Raw genomic sequence first — 11,834 nt, 5'->3', positions numbered from 1 at the left:
TTTGTTTCTTCATTTATTTCAGGTTCTTTCTGAGCTTTATTCAGAAATCCTTTATCATTTCTGTTATTAAAGTTCTGAATTATTCTTCTGGCAATCTCTGCAATTCTGTGTTGGTGGGTTCTGATATTGTGGGTTGTGGAAGCTTACTGCTTCCCAGCTATTCTTCCCTCTCATGATTTTAGGTTTCTTAAGTTTGTTGCTTTTGATAGCTTTCTCTCAATCCATAAGTATCAGCTGGTATATACAAAGGCAAGTTGTGTTGTATTCAATGATGAAGATTGAGTGAGGAGGAAAAAGCTGGAGATATGGATGCAAGAATATGGTAAAGTAGCAGAAAGGACCAAGTAGAATAAGAGTTTAAATACAGTAAGGTAATCTATAGTAGTGAAGACAAAGAATAGAAAAAAAGGGACAGAAAGAAGATAATAAATAGAAAAAAGGGGAAAAGCTTGTAATATGGCTAGAAAAGAGTGCAAACCAGCACACATACACATTCAGATACACAAAAATAAATAAATAAATAAATAAATAAATAAAATTTTACATTTATATGAATAGAGTGCACACCTGGCCTCTGAGTCCTCCTGGGTCTGCATAGATATTTTAGCCACTTTAAGTCTTCTGTCTCTATTTGGTTCTTTTTTTTTTTTTTTTTTTTTTTGGTAGTACTTGGGATGGAATTCAGGGGCATTCTCTCCCTCTGACCTATATCTCCAGTCCAAATTTTTATTATTTGTTTTGAAACGGAGTCTCACTAAGTTATGGATAGTTTCACTAAGTAGCTGTGGCTGGCCACAATGCTGTAATCCCTCTGTCTCAGCCTCCCAAGCTCTTGGATTACAAGCATGTGCCACAATACCTGGCTCTTTTAAGTACTTAAGCATGTTCCAAGAACTCTCATTGTCTCAGTACCATAGCAATGATGCCACTTTGCAGCTCCACCTTTTGGTCTCCTTTAGTGATTGGGGCCCTGGCCCAGTGTTCCTTTCTCTGTATCTGTGCAGGTGCTGAGTGCCACTGGTGTCTCTATTGCTACAGGCCTGGGTCTATGAGCTCTGCATATGGTCTTTACCTGAGTCTCTATCTGTCTACCCCAACAGTCAGTATCATTGGGGCTAGAACCAGGCCATGTATACATGGGAGTCTACATTTTCCACAGATAGGGCTGGATTTGTCTAACTTCTCCCCAAATACTATAACTGAGTGGCCTACAGTAAAACCCCAGATGTTTTACTAAGGCACAGCACCCTCTGCGCTTTAGGGTCTTTTTCTTGATTGGCCCTGCCAGCTGTCTGATCATCTAAACCTCTGCTGTTTCTAACAGCAGACACCAGTCCCACTTTCACTGATGTAAACTGCAAAGTGTTAGACTCTATTGTTTGCCAGATGAGTTCCTGTGCTGAGAAGTCTTCTATGGGGATGACTAGTTCACTTAAGATGTTGTTGAGTGCTGCTCCCTCTAATTTTTTGGAAGAGGAGGTGAGCTCAGCTGTCCAGGCAGTTGAATCTCTGTGAAGTGTGGAGTGAGGTGCTGATCACTTACAATTCTAGTGAGCTACATCTTCGCACTTTGAATCAAATCACTGGCATTTTTTGCTGAAGTCCTGATGTGGTTAGGCCAAGATGCTGCTGCCATAACAGCAGCTATTCCCCAGGGGAGACACATGGGTACTTTACTATTCTCTCTTCTTTCTTCAGGCTTTGTTTCTAACACTTTTCAATTTTTTGTTTCTTAGTTTAATTTTTGTTACTTTTTTTTTCTTTCAAGACCCTCTCTTTATTGCAATTGAGTTTTGAGTCTGCTTCACTCAGTTGTAATTTTACCCTTTTTATTTCTTTCTTATTTTCTCTCTTACTTCTGGAGGTAGCAGAGTGACTGGCAAAGGAAAGTACCACACTAAGAGATGAGACATTGTATGTATGTTTGAAAGTATTACTTTGAATCTTACTCTGATATATAATCATAAGGCACCAATGAAATTATTTCTAGAGGTCTAAGTCCATGGTGGGCCAGTTCCTTTTCTCTGGACCTATAGTGATACAGAGTATCATTCCAGCAGAGCATATTGAAGAAAGACAGCTCAGCTCAAGATATCCTGGAAGCACAAAATATTTTTTATTTTAAATATAGTGGTATTAAAGTTATGTAATTTTTTAAATTATTTTTTAAAAGATCCAGTGAATTGCTGTGTGAGAGGGCACACACTTGTAATTCCAGTATTCAGGAGGCTGAGAGTAGAGGATTGTGGTTTGTGGACAGCCTCAGTTACTTAGTGAGGCCCTCTGCAACTTAGTGAGACCCTGTTTCAAAATAAAGAATATAAAATGGGGCAAGGGGTGTAGTTTGGTGGTTGAATGCCCCTGGGCTCCATCCCCAGCCCCCCCCCCAAAAAAAAAAAAGATCCACTGAAATATTTAGTGTTGAGAATCATAGTGTCTGTGCTTTACACAGAAATATTTTTTCAACAAAGATAAATTATAAAATAAATAAGTAAGAAGGGGCAGGCATTATGTTTAATTAGAGACAAGCCTTTTAAAATAGAAGCCATTACTCAACTTTTCTCACATAATAAGTATAGGCCCAGTGTTTGCCAGATGTTCAGGTTTTCAAGATAATTTATAAATTTCTACTTTTATATGAGGCTACTTTTATATGAATATATTAAAGTTTGGCATTTAATTAAAACATTTAAATAGTGTTTATTTCAGATATAACAAATGTAAAATCAGTAAGCCTTTAGACCATCTTTGAGATCTATAGTATAGACATATATACAAGTTTTAGAGAAATAGCCTCTGGGATTGGGAGCATGAGAAGGCAGGAGCAACCACCTGAGGAGAGGTGTTAAATGAATTTTTTAAATTAGAAAACAAACATAGCATGCACGGTACATGTACAGAAGGTGGTGGTCTTGAAATATATTCATTTCAGAAAGATTAGTCTGTCCAGTTATTTGATTTTTATGCCATTGAGACCTTTGCTTCTACTTGGGATCTCTGTATAAATTTGCAATGTAGTCCTACATTGACTTCATTAATTTTTGTGCTTCTCTAATGAGATAGAATAGAAAATAGATTAAGTTTGTTAGTTTGTGTGGTCCTGGGGTGGGGGGTGGAACCCAGGGGATTTTCTATTTCCAAGCTATACTCCGAGCCCAATTTTTATAATTTATTTTGAGAAAAGGTCTCAGTTGCTGTCTCAGTTGCTATCCTGTCTCAGCCTCCCAAGTGCTGGAATTACAAGTATATACCACCATGACTGGCTAGATTAAGTTTTAATCAGTAATATAAAATAAGGTGGCATTACTTGAAATCATGTTATCTCATGAAACTCATATCTCCTTTGGTTATTTTACATTACTGCTCTGGTAAATTCCAGTTTGGAAAATATATTTGAGGTGGTTAAGAAGTAGTCAAGTTTAAAAGAGTATGTCAGTCTGAACTAGGGATACACAAAAGAAATGTAAAATAGTGGATTATGAGAAAAAATTGAGGAGTATTGATTCAATAGAATTTACTAATGAGAAAGACTAGGGAAATAAAATTGTCAAAAAAAATAGCTGGGTTTTAAATTTATTTAACTATGACCCATACTATCTTTCATTGAGCTAAAAGATTCAGGTGTGAAAGCAAGTTTGGGGCATGCTGGCAAGAGATTTGGGGAAACCTCTTTGTCTTGATGTCTATGAATTATTAAAATACCAATTTTGCTTACTGAAGAATTTTGAAATAATATAGATTTGAGATCAGTAATTTAGTATTTAAAGCAAATTACCATGAAAAAGGAAGAGAAGGCTTCTTTAGGATAGCTTATAATGAATATTTAATAATACCGGTTTAGTCTTAACCAGTAATCACTTTCTTGTTTTTCCATCCTACAATTGTGCACTTGGCCCAAACTAGACCAATCATAGTACGCTGTTGCCTTGACCACACATATTGGTAAAAGAGTAAAACTAGAGATTGAAAAAAGATTTCTTTTCTTCTCTTTTTGTGACCTGTGAATAGATAATCTTAGAAGCAAATCTCTATGACTCCTAATTATATTAATTATAAAATTAAAGATGAAAAATATAAATTACTTTTAAATTACTATTAGAAGGTCCCTACACTAAAGAGGAATTTGTAGTTAATCAAACTAAAAATGATAACTGTTGTGGTTGAGAGAACTGTTCCGGGGACCCTATTAGGCTCCTGAAATTATTCCAGTAGCTGTGCGTTCTTGTTCTGAACTAAATATAAATAAAACACTAATCCAAAACTCTTGCTGAAAGCTTAAATGAGCTTACTATTACAAAGATGAAAATAAAGTTTAAAGTAAGCACTATGCCATGAAGGGTGACATAGTGGGATGACTTGAAAAGAAGTCATCAAAAATTCCTGAATACAGAGTATTTTATAACCAGTCTTCTGACCTGACTAGATCCATCCTTTCTTCTGGACAGGTCTTTTGATATGGAAATTCCTCCCTGTAGACCTGAGTTTACTCCCAGCACATACCCTATGCCTTTTGTTACACTCCAAAATATGTTAAGTTGCTTATTGGGACTCTGAGATTCTCCCACATCCTTGAGGAAGTTTGCTTCTCTTAGAAATGTCAAAATACCATAGGCTTTTGGGCTTCTTCTATTTTTTGCTAATTACCCTTGTTGCCTGGAAATCTGCAGCCCTTTTCTTGAAGTACCTGGCTTTTTCTTACTACTGAAGATAGATTTTGAAAATTAAAAATATTTCCAAATATTGGTACATTAATACATTTTCATGCCTCTTCCCAATACTGGCACAGTCACACTCTTTTTTAATTGTTAAAGTAACAAGTAATTTACTTGTTATATAAATATACTATACCTACTATAATAGTGATTTTATACCTATTATAATAGTGATTCATCTTTAATGAATGTAGTCAATTCTTCCAAAGGAACTGAAGGAAAGAATATCTGTTTCAAATAAATTAATGGATTTAAAGTAAAAAATTTAAAAATCGATGAGAATAAGAAAAATAGCATTCATTGTGCTTTCCCTTGGCTCATAAACTTTTATTTCATTATGTAATCAAAGTTACACATTATTACTGAAGTTAGAAATTAGATGCGCTATTGCAATTAATAATGTGATATTTATTAAATTTTAAAATTCTCAAAATATCTACTTATTAAAAATCTTTGACATTGATATTTATCTTACCTTGGTTTTCGGATTGAAAATAAAAATCTAAATCTACATGTGAGTCTGACATCAAGTTCATAAGAAATTTATATACATGTGAAAGTGGAATAACATCAAAAAATTATCCTAAGGAGAACTGAGCCATGTAAATAGTCTGTGTTAGGCTAAGTAGTTCATAATATCATTGATTTAGATTCCCACCAAGATTATGTTCAAACCAATAAATTTACATTTTCACAAGATGCATTTATGCTGAGAAATACTACCTGATATCCTGAGTATGAAGGACAAGTTAAAATAATAATGAAATAAATAAATAAATGATTGATTTTGAATTTCTTTAAAGTAACAATCAATGATTTCACTCACTGCTCATATGTGTGCAATATGTGTTTGTGTATATGATTCTTGTTAAGCAGGTGACAAAAATTGTTACTTCTACTCTTTTTTTTTTTTTTTTTTTGGTGGTACTGGGGTTCCTGGAAGCCCTTCTACCTCCGGGCTACACTCCCAGACCTATTTTTTATACTTTTTTATTTGGAAACAGGGTTTCATAAGCCAGCGCGCACGGCTGGCTTCGAACCTGCGCGATCCTCCTGTCTCTGCCTCCCAAGCGCGGGGATTACAAGCGTGTGCCACCACGCCCGGCACTTCTACTCTTTTAAATTAATTAATCTCTTTATTTTCCCATGAGAACTTTCATTTCTAAAATATTAGGCTTCTTCTAGAATCACAATCCTAGAATTTAAGTTTTTTTCATTTTCTAGGCTTTGAGATTGAACAATTTTGAGTTTAAAATGGCACATATTTATTAACAAATTATATCTGAAAGTAATTTAGTAAGAAAAAACCTGGTAAGGCCCTATTTAGCAATATTATTTATTGAAAATTTTCTTAATCTCTTTGTTTCATTTAGTCCAAACATAGACTTTGAATAGGAAGTAAATTCAAATTTTATATTTTATTTACGGTCTTATGAAAAGAGAATAAAGGTGAATTGTGTCTCTCTGTACTTTCTTTGAAAAGATATTTGTTGTTAAATATATATTTTATGTTCTTTTAAGAGTAACTAAGTAGATACTCAAATTTAATTATTTTAATATGTTATAAATACCCTTGCATTATGCTGATAGAATATATGAGGTGCCACTTCTAATTTAAAATAAATCCAAGTAGCTTCTAATGCATATAGTGGCCAATTTGCAATTATGTTCTCCATGATGAGATTCTTTCAGGAAATGAGAGGGGATATTTTAAATGAAGTTGTAGACTTGATTGGTTTTAATTTGTGACCTACAGGTCAATAGTTATTGGGTATAATAATCTTCTGGTAATGAGGACATTCAAGCACATTTTTATAATGAGAAATCATATCTAGTTATGGTTCAAGATGATGATTTTTCTCTTTGCAATTCTGCCTTAATTTTATACAGTTCATACCTCTAGCATTTAAGATATACCTTTACTATACAAAGTGATAAATTTATCCTTTTATTTATGATAAAGTTTATAATATCAATTGTGTTCAACACAGTGCTACATTTATATGCTTACATTATTAAGTACATTGTATGTGTTACTGTTTTTTGTGGTAACTCTGGTATTAGTGTTTGCCTAATTACTTTTTTTTCAGGATTGTGTTTAAGAGATTCACATTTAGCCAGGTATGGTGGTGCATGCATGTAAACCCAGCACTTGGGAGGTGGAGACCATCACAGTTTGCATAGTGAGGCCCTTTGAAACTCAGTGAGCTCCTGTTTTAAAATTTAAAAAAAAGACTAAAAAATAGGGCTGGCTGTGTACCTCAAAGGCACAATGCTCCTGGGTTCCATCCCCAGTACCACAAAAAAATTTCACATTTCTTTACTAAAAAATAGGGCTGGCTGTGTAGCTCAAAGGTACAATGCCCCTGGGTTCCATCCCCAGTACCACAAAAGAATTTCACATTTTTTTACAGTATTAACTTTTTATTTTTATATATTTATATTAGGGTATTATACAATTTTCAAAGCTAACAGAATGTTTTTTATGTGTCCTTAAGGCATAAGAAAATAAAAGTATTTCACAAAAGAAGTCCATATTACTGTAATATGGACTTCTTTTGTGAAATACTACATATTATTGTGTACTAATAGTATACTATTGAAATATGAGGTATAGAGTAATTATTCATTTGTGGGCTATAAACAATACATTCATTTTAAAGAATAAACATTTATTATGAATAACATTTTGGTTAAAATAAATATCTTGGTAAATGTTAACAGCAACACCTGAAGTGTACGGATACAAGAAAGGTGTTTTGTAATAGACACTATGTAGAATGACAAAGCATTCATGAAATGGTTGTAATATCTTACTAAATTTACAATAATTGCACATTTTGAGCACTTTATTTATATAAGGATACCCTTCATTGATCATTTCTAAATCTAAGCATACAAAACAATGTTACACCATGTTTTTCCTGGGTAACTGTTACCAATCAGATGTACTTTTCATTTTGCTGCTTTTCAAATCAATTTAAATATTTAACTTAACATAAAATTTACATAACATTATAAGCAGAACAACAAAGAGAACATTCATAGGTGATTATAAGGATTAGAGCTTCTAGTCATCTTCATACTTCATTGAAATGATCCCATTCAAAATTTGGTTTGACTCAGTAGTTTCTTCAGGAACAGTATGAACACTTGGATTAGAAAAAAGTTTCCACACATAGAGAACAGTAACAGATTTCCTTGACTATTAAACCCTTCCCAGTTCTTTTTCATAGTCACTGAGAAGAAAAGCTTAAGTCTTCTGTGAGGAGGTTAAGCCAATGAGTTTTAGATCCATGTATTTAAAAAACAAAAACGGAGAAAGTCTTTTTCAATCAGAGGACATATCATCCCACTCAATCCTATTCCATTCAAAGGAACATGACACTAATGGTTACTAAAAACAATTGTATTCAGGTTTGCAGGATAAATATCTTGATGTTCAGTGTAAATGTTATGTATGAGTCACCAGACTCCCAGAAATAGAGCATCTAGCCCTAAGAAATTTGGCCCAGGTTTCCTTTGCCCATTCTGAAATAAACTTACCCTTCTCATATCATATCTAACCACTTAAATTTTGAAAAATAGATTTTATACGTTTTGCCATATATATATATATATTTAAACTACAATGACTTAAAAATATTCAAGAAAACCACTATGTGAAAACAAAACAAAATGAAACAAAAAGCCCTGAGCAGGTCTAGCTGCTGAAGGCAGATGATCTCTGAATGTGAGGTTTCCAGGTTGGCAGGACTATCCAAAGCCAGGGTTTGTGAGAGTATGCACAATGTCCTTTGCTGGTCACTGACACTTGGCCTTTCAGCTTCACAATTCTGCAAGGTCCTGATTGCTACTAATAGGAAGGTAGCTGGGCAAACATCTCCACAACAGCATTTAGTGTCCTCTGCCTGTTTCCTTAAAATAAATTAAGCACTGCAATCTTCATCATCTTTGTGCACAAACAGTATTCTGCTCCAAAGCTTCTCAACAGAAATGGTAAAGACGTATTCATTCTGGCTATAGAAATGGCCAGTTCTCATTTCCTTAAGCATACCCTCAAATTATAACCTTCTCAAATGAATTGAAACCTTATCAACAGTCACAGGTACAATGTAACACCAGTCCTTTCCTCTTCTCTAACAAGACAAAATACATATATAATGGGTGGCCCAAATTTCAAAAAGTTAAAAAAAAATTCAATCTAAGAAAAGTGTTGACATACTAATTGTCTTTCAAAAGGGAATTATGTTCTCAGAAATCTGAAACACTAATGGATAAAATGCAAGCACAATATAAATAAGAAAGTAACTTGAAGAATATAAAAAATCTAAAAGGGACCAATCAGAACCTCAATAAATTCTATGAATAAAAACATTGCTTACATTATAGTGTATAAGTATGATTTAAGATGCATTTAGATTTATAAAGAAATTAAAATATAGTACTGCAAGATTTTTCAAAGAATATTTTAATATACAAAAAATAATAAAAACACACAAAAATCTTGGGCAATGGGCAATTTTAAAAACTACTATCACACCAGCCAAACAAATTCTTAACCACTTTTTAAATGTATTCATTTATACCATTTTAATGCAGAGAGAATATCAAAGATATTAAAACAAAAGACTTTTCAGTGTCTGACTCACATTTTGTCCCCAAATCTTTTCACATTTAAGAGTTACATTCTGCCCAGTGTGGTGGCGCACGCTTGTAATCCCCACGCTTGGGAGGTGGAGACAGAAGGATTGCGCAGGTTCGAAACCAGGCCCGCTGGCTTAAGAGACCCTGTTTCCAAATAAAAAAGTATAAAATAGGTCTGGGAGTGTAGCCCAGAGGTAGAAGGACTTCCAGGAACCCCAGTACCATCAAAAAAAAAAAAAAAAAGAAAGAAAGAAAGAAAGAAAGAAGAAAAAAAAGAGTTGCATTCTGAATGTATAAGCTGAGAATTAGAAATGTTTCTCAGTTTGTTACATTTAAGAGTATGTGAAAGCTTCAATGCTAGGATAAAGCATATACTTAAAATTTAAAAAAAAAAATCACCAAAGATCACAATTGTGTTCATCTCCGTGTCTATAAGTGACTAAACAAGCAACCAAGTGGAGTGTTCAGATATCTTTGCTCCATTTCATGTCTATCCTGATGTGTGCCAAGTTCACCTTCAGTATTTGGCACTCATGGTCGATCTGAACAAAATTATCAGCACAAAACTTTGAATAACCCTAAAAGTGTTTAGCTGCTAAAAACTATTATGCTTCTCTTGCTTACAAACATGCATTTTGATTATCCTGAATTCACAGAGGGTTTGCAAGAAGGTAATTTAGATTGGTAAAAAAATGAAGCGTATATGAAAACTGGTTAAGGATTCAAAGCACATTATTTCTGAAATATTACTTGTAATACCCAGACAAAAAAGGGAGGTATAATTCCAAAATACTTTAAATCATCCTGATTACATTCTTCATGCCCGTGTGTCTAGCTGCTAGCAGTGCACACGTGCATCCTCTTTGCCACGTCTGGTCGCTTCTCTGGGTCTGGGTTGAAGCACATGTTAACCAGCTGTCATAGTTCCTCTGATTAGTGATCTGAAGGAAGAGGTGGGTAGTCACACTGTTCTTTCTTCTTGCACATTGAGTATAAGTTCATTTTGTCACCTTAGAAGGGACTCTGTAATGCGGCCATCTCATACAGTAGAGATGTCAGATTTGAAGTTGTATCCATTTTCATGTATTCTCTCTGGAGCCATGTAATAAGTTGTACCCACTATAGAATGTGCAGCTGTGGTTTTGGAGCTGAAAAACTGGCCAGGCCCTAGGTCTCCAAGTTTTACCATTCAATGTTTGTAATGAATACATTAGCTGGTTTTATATCTCTATGCATGACTCTTCAAGAACGCATGTGCTCCAATGCGCTGCAGAGCTGAACAAAGAACTTCCAAACAGTTCTTTCACTAATTAGCCTCTTTTGTTTCTTAAAATATTTATCATTCTGGATAGATCACCAGTATCTGCTAATTCCAAAACTATATTTAGTTCATTATCTTCTATAAATGATGCATAATATTTAATGACACTTGGATGGTTGAGTTGCTTAAGGAGATCTGTTTCTTTGATGCAATCAACACGTGCTTTAGCATCCGTTAAATCAAATATCTCTACTTTTTTTTTTAAAGCTACTGGTATTACATTCAAGAGACAGGCTGCTCTGTAAACTTCACTAAATTGTCAGCGATCAACTTTCTTCTCTATCCGAAAGTTGGCTAATGTGTTATAGCCCATGTCCGTAAGGCTCTCTGTGGTTGGAACTGAGCAGGGGGCCCTTGCATTCCTTGTGATTGTCATCCATTCTCTGAAGCAAAAGGAACATTAGAACTCAGGAAATGGGGGGCTCTCGGTTGGTTCTCCTGCTCTGCACCTCTGCTGGGCTCTGCTGCTGAAAGGCCCGCTGGGCTGGGGATCAGCCTGCTGGGCCAGAGCCCTTTGGCCACCTCCCGCCCGCTGCCCACAAAGGCTGCAGGCCAAGCAGGCACCCACCCAGGGACTGCAAGCCTAGAGGCCCACATATTTATTTTACTAAAATTAAATGCAGAATTTTCAGGTAAAAGAAATTTAGAGCAAAGATGTTCTTGTATAAAACTATCATACATAAAAACAAAAATAAAACTAGCACTTCCAAGCTAAATGAGAATTAATCATAGAAAAATAACCAGAAAACTAATCTTTGTCCATTATTACTTGAATCAGAACTTCACCTTGAACTTATTTAATGTAAATCAAAACATACTCATAACTTTAAGAAGTGAATGACAACGTTATTTAACTGGGTAGATAAGTGTATTACCCATGAATAAAAGTAATTAGGGTTAGAGTATGGATAATCCATTTTGAGGGGTTGTGCTATTATCAGAAACACTCTAGATAATTTTTCAGTATTTTAATTAACTATCATAATTACTATGTAAGATAGGTAGCATCATTATACACATAAAATATAAAATCTTAGACAATAAGTTTAAGTAAGTAGTTGAAGTCACATTGATATAGCAATCTTTGTGCTTTCAAATATCATGCTTTCTGAACCACCATTCTTCAAAATGTGTTCTTATTTATTCATTTTATT

At 34.4% G+C, this 11,834-nt stretch overlaps 1 pseudogene across 1 annotated transcript; it reads right to left on the bottom strand.

The window, feature by feature from the left end:
- Positions 1 to 10,190: 10,190 nt before the first annotated feature.
- Positions 10,191 to 11,081, bottom strand: LOC308264008 (serine/threonine-protein kinase Nek7-like; annotated as a pseudogene). The gene has a single exon. The product of its transcript is annotated as a serine/threonine-protein kinase Nek7-like (transcript).
- Between the last annotated feature and the right edge of the window lie 753 nt (positions 11,082 to 11,834).

Source organism: Muscardinus avellanarius, assembly GCF_963383645.1.
Source record: "Muscardinus avellanarius genome assembly, chromosome: 6".
Lineage (NCBI taxonomy): Eukaryota > Metazoa > Chordata > Mammalia > Rodentia > Gliridae > Muscardinus > Muscardinus avellanarius.
This window is presented reverse-complemented; position numbering and strand designations above follow the sequence as displayed.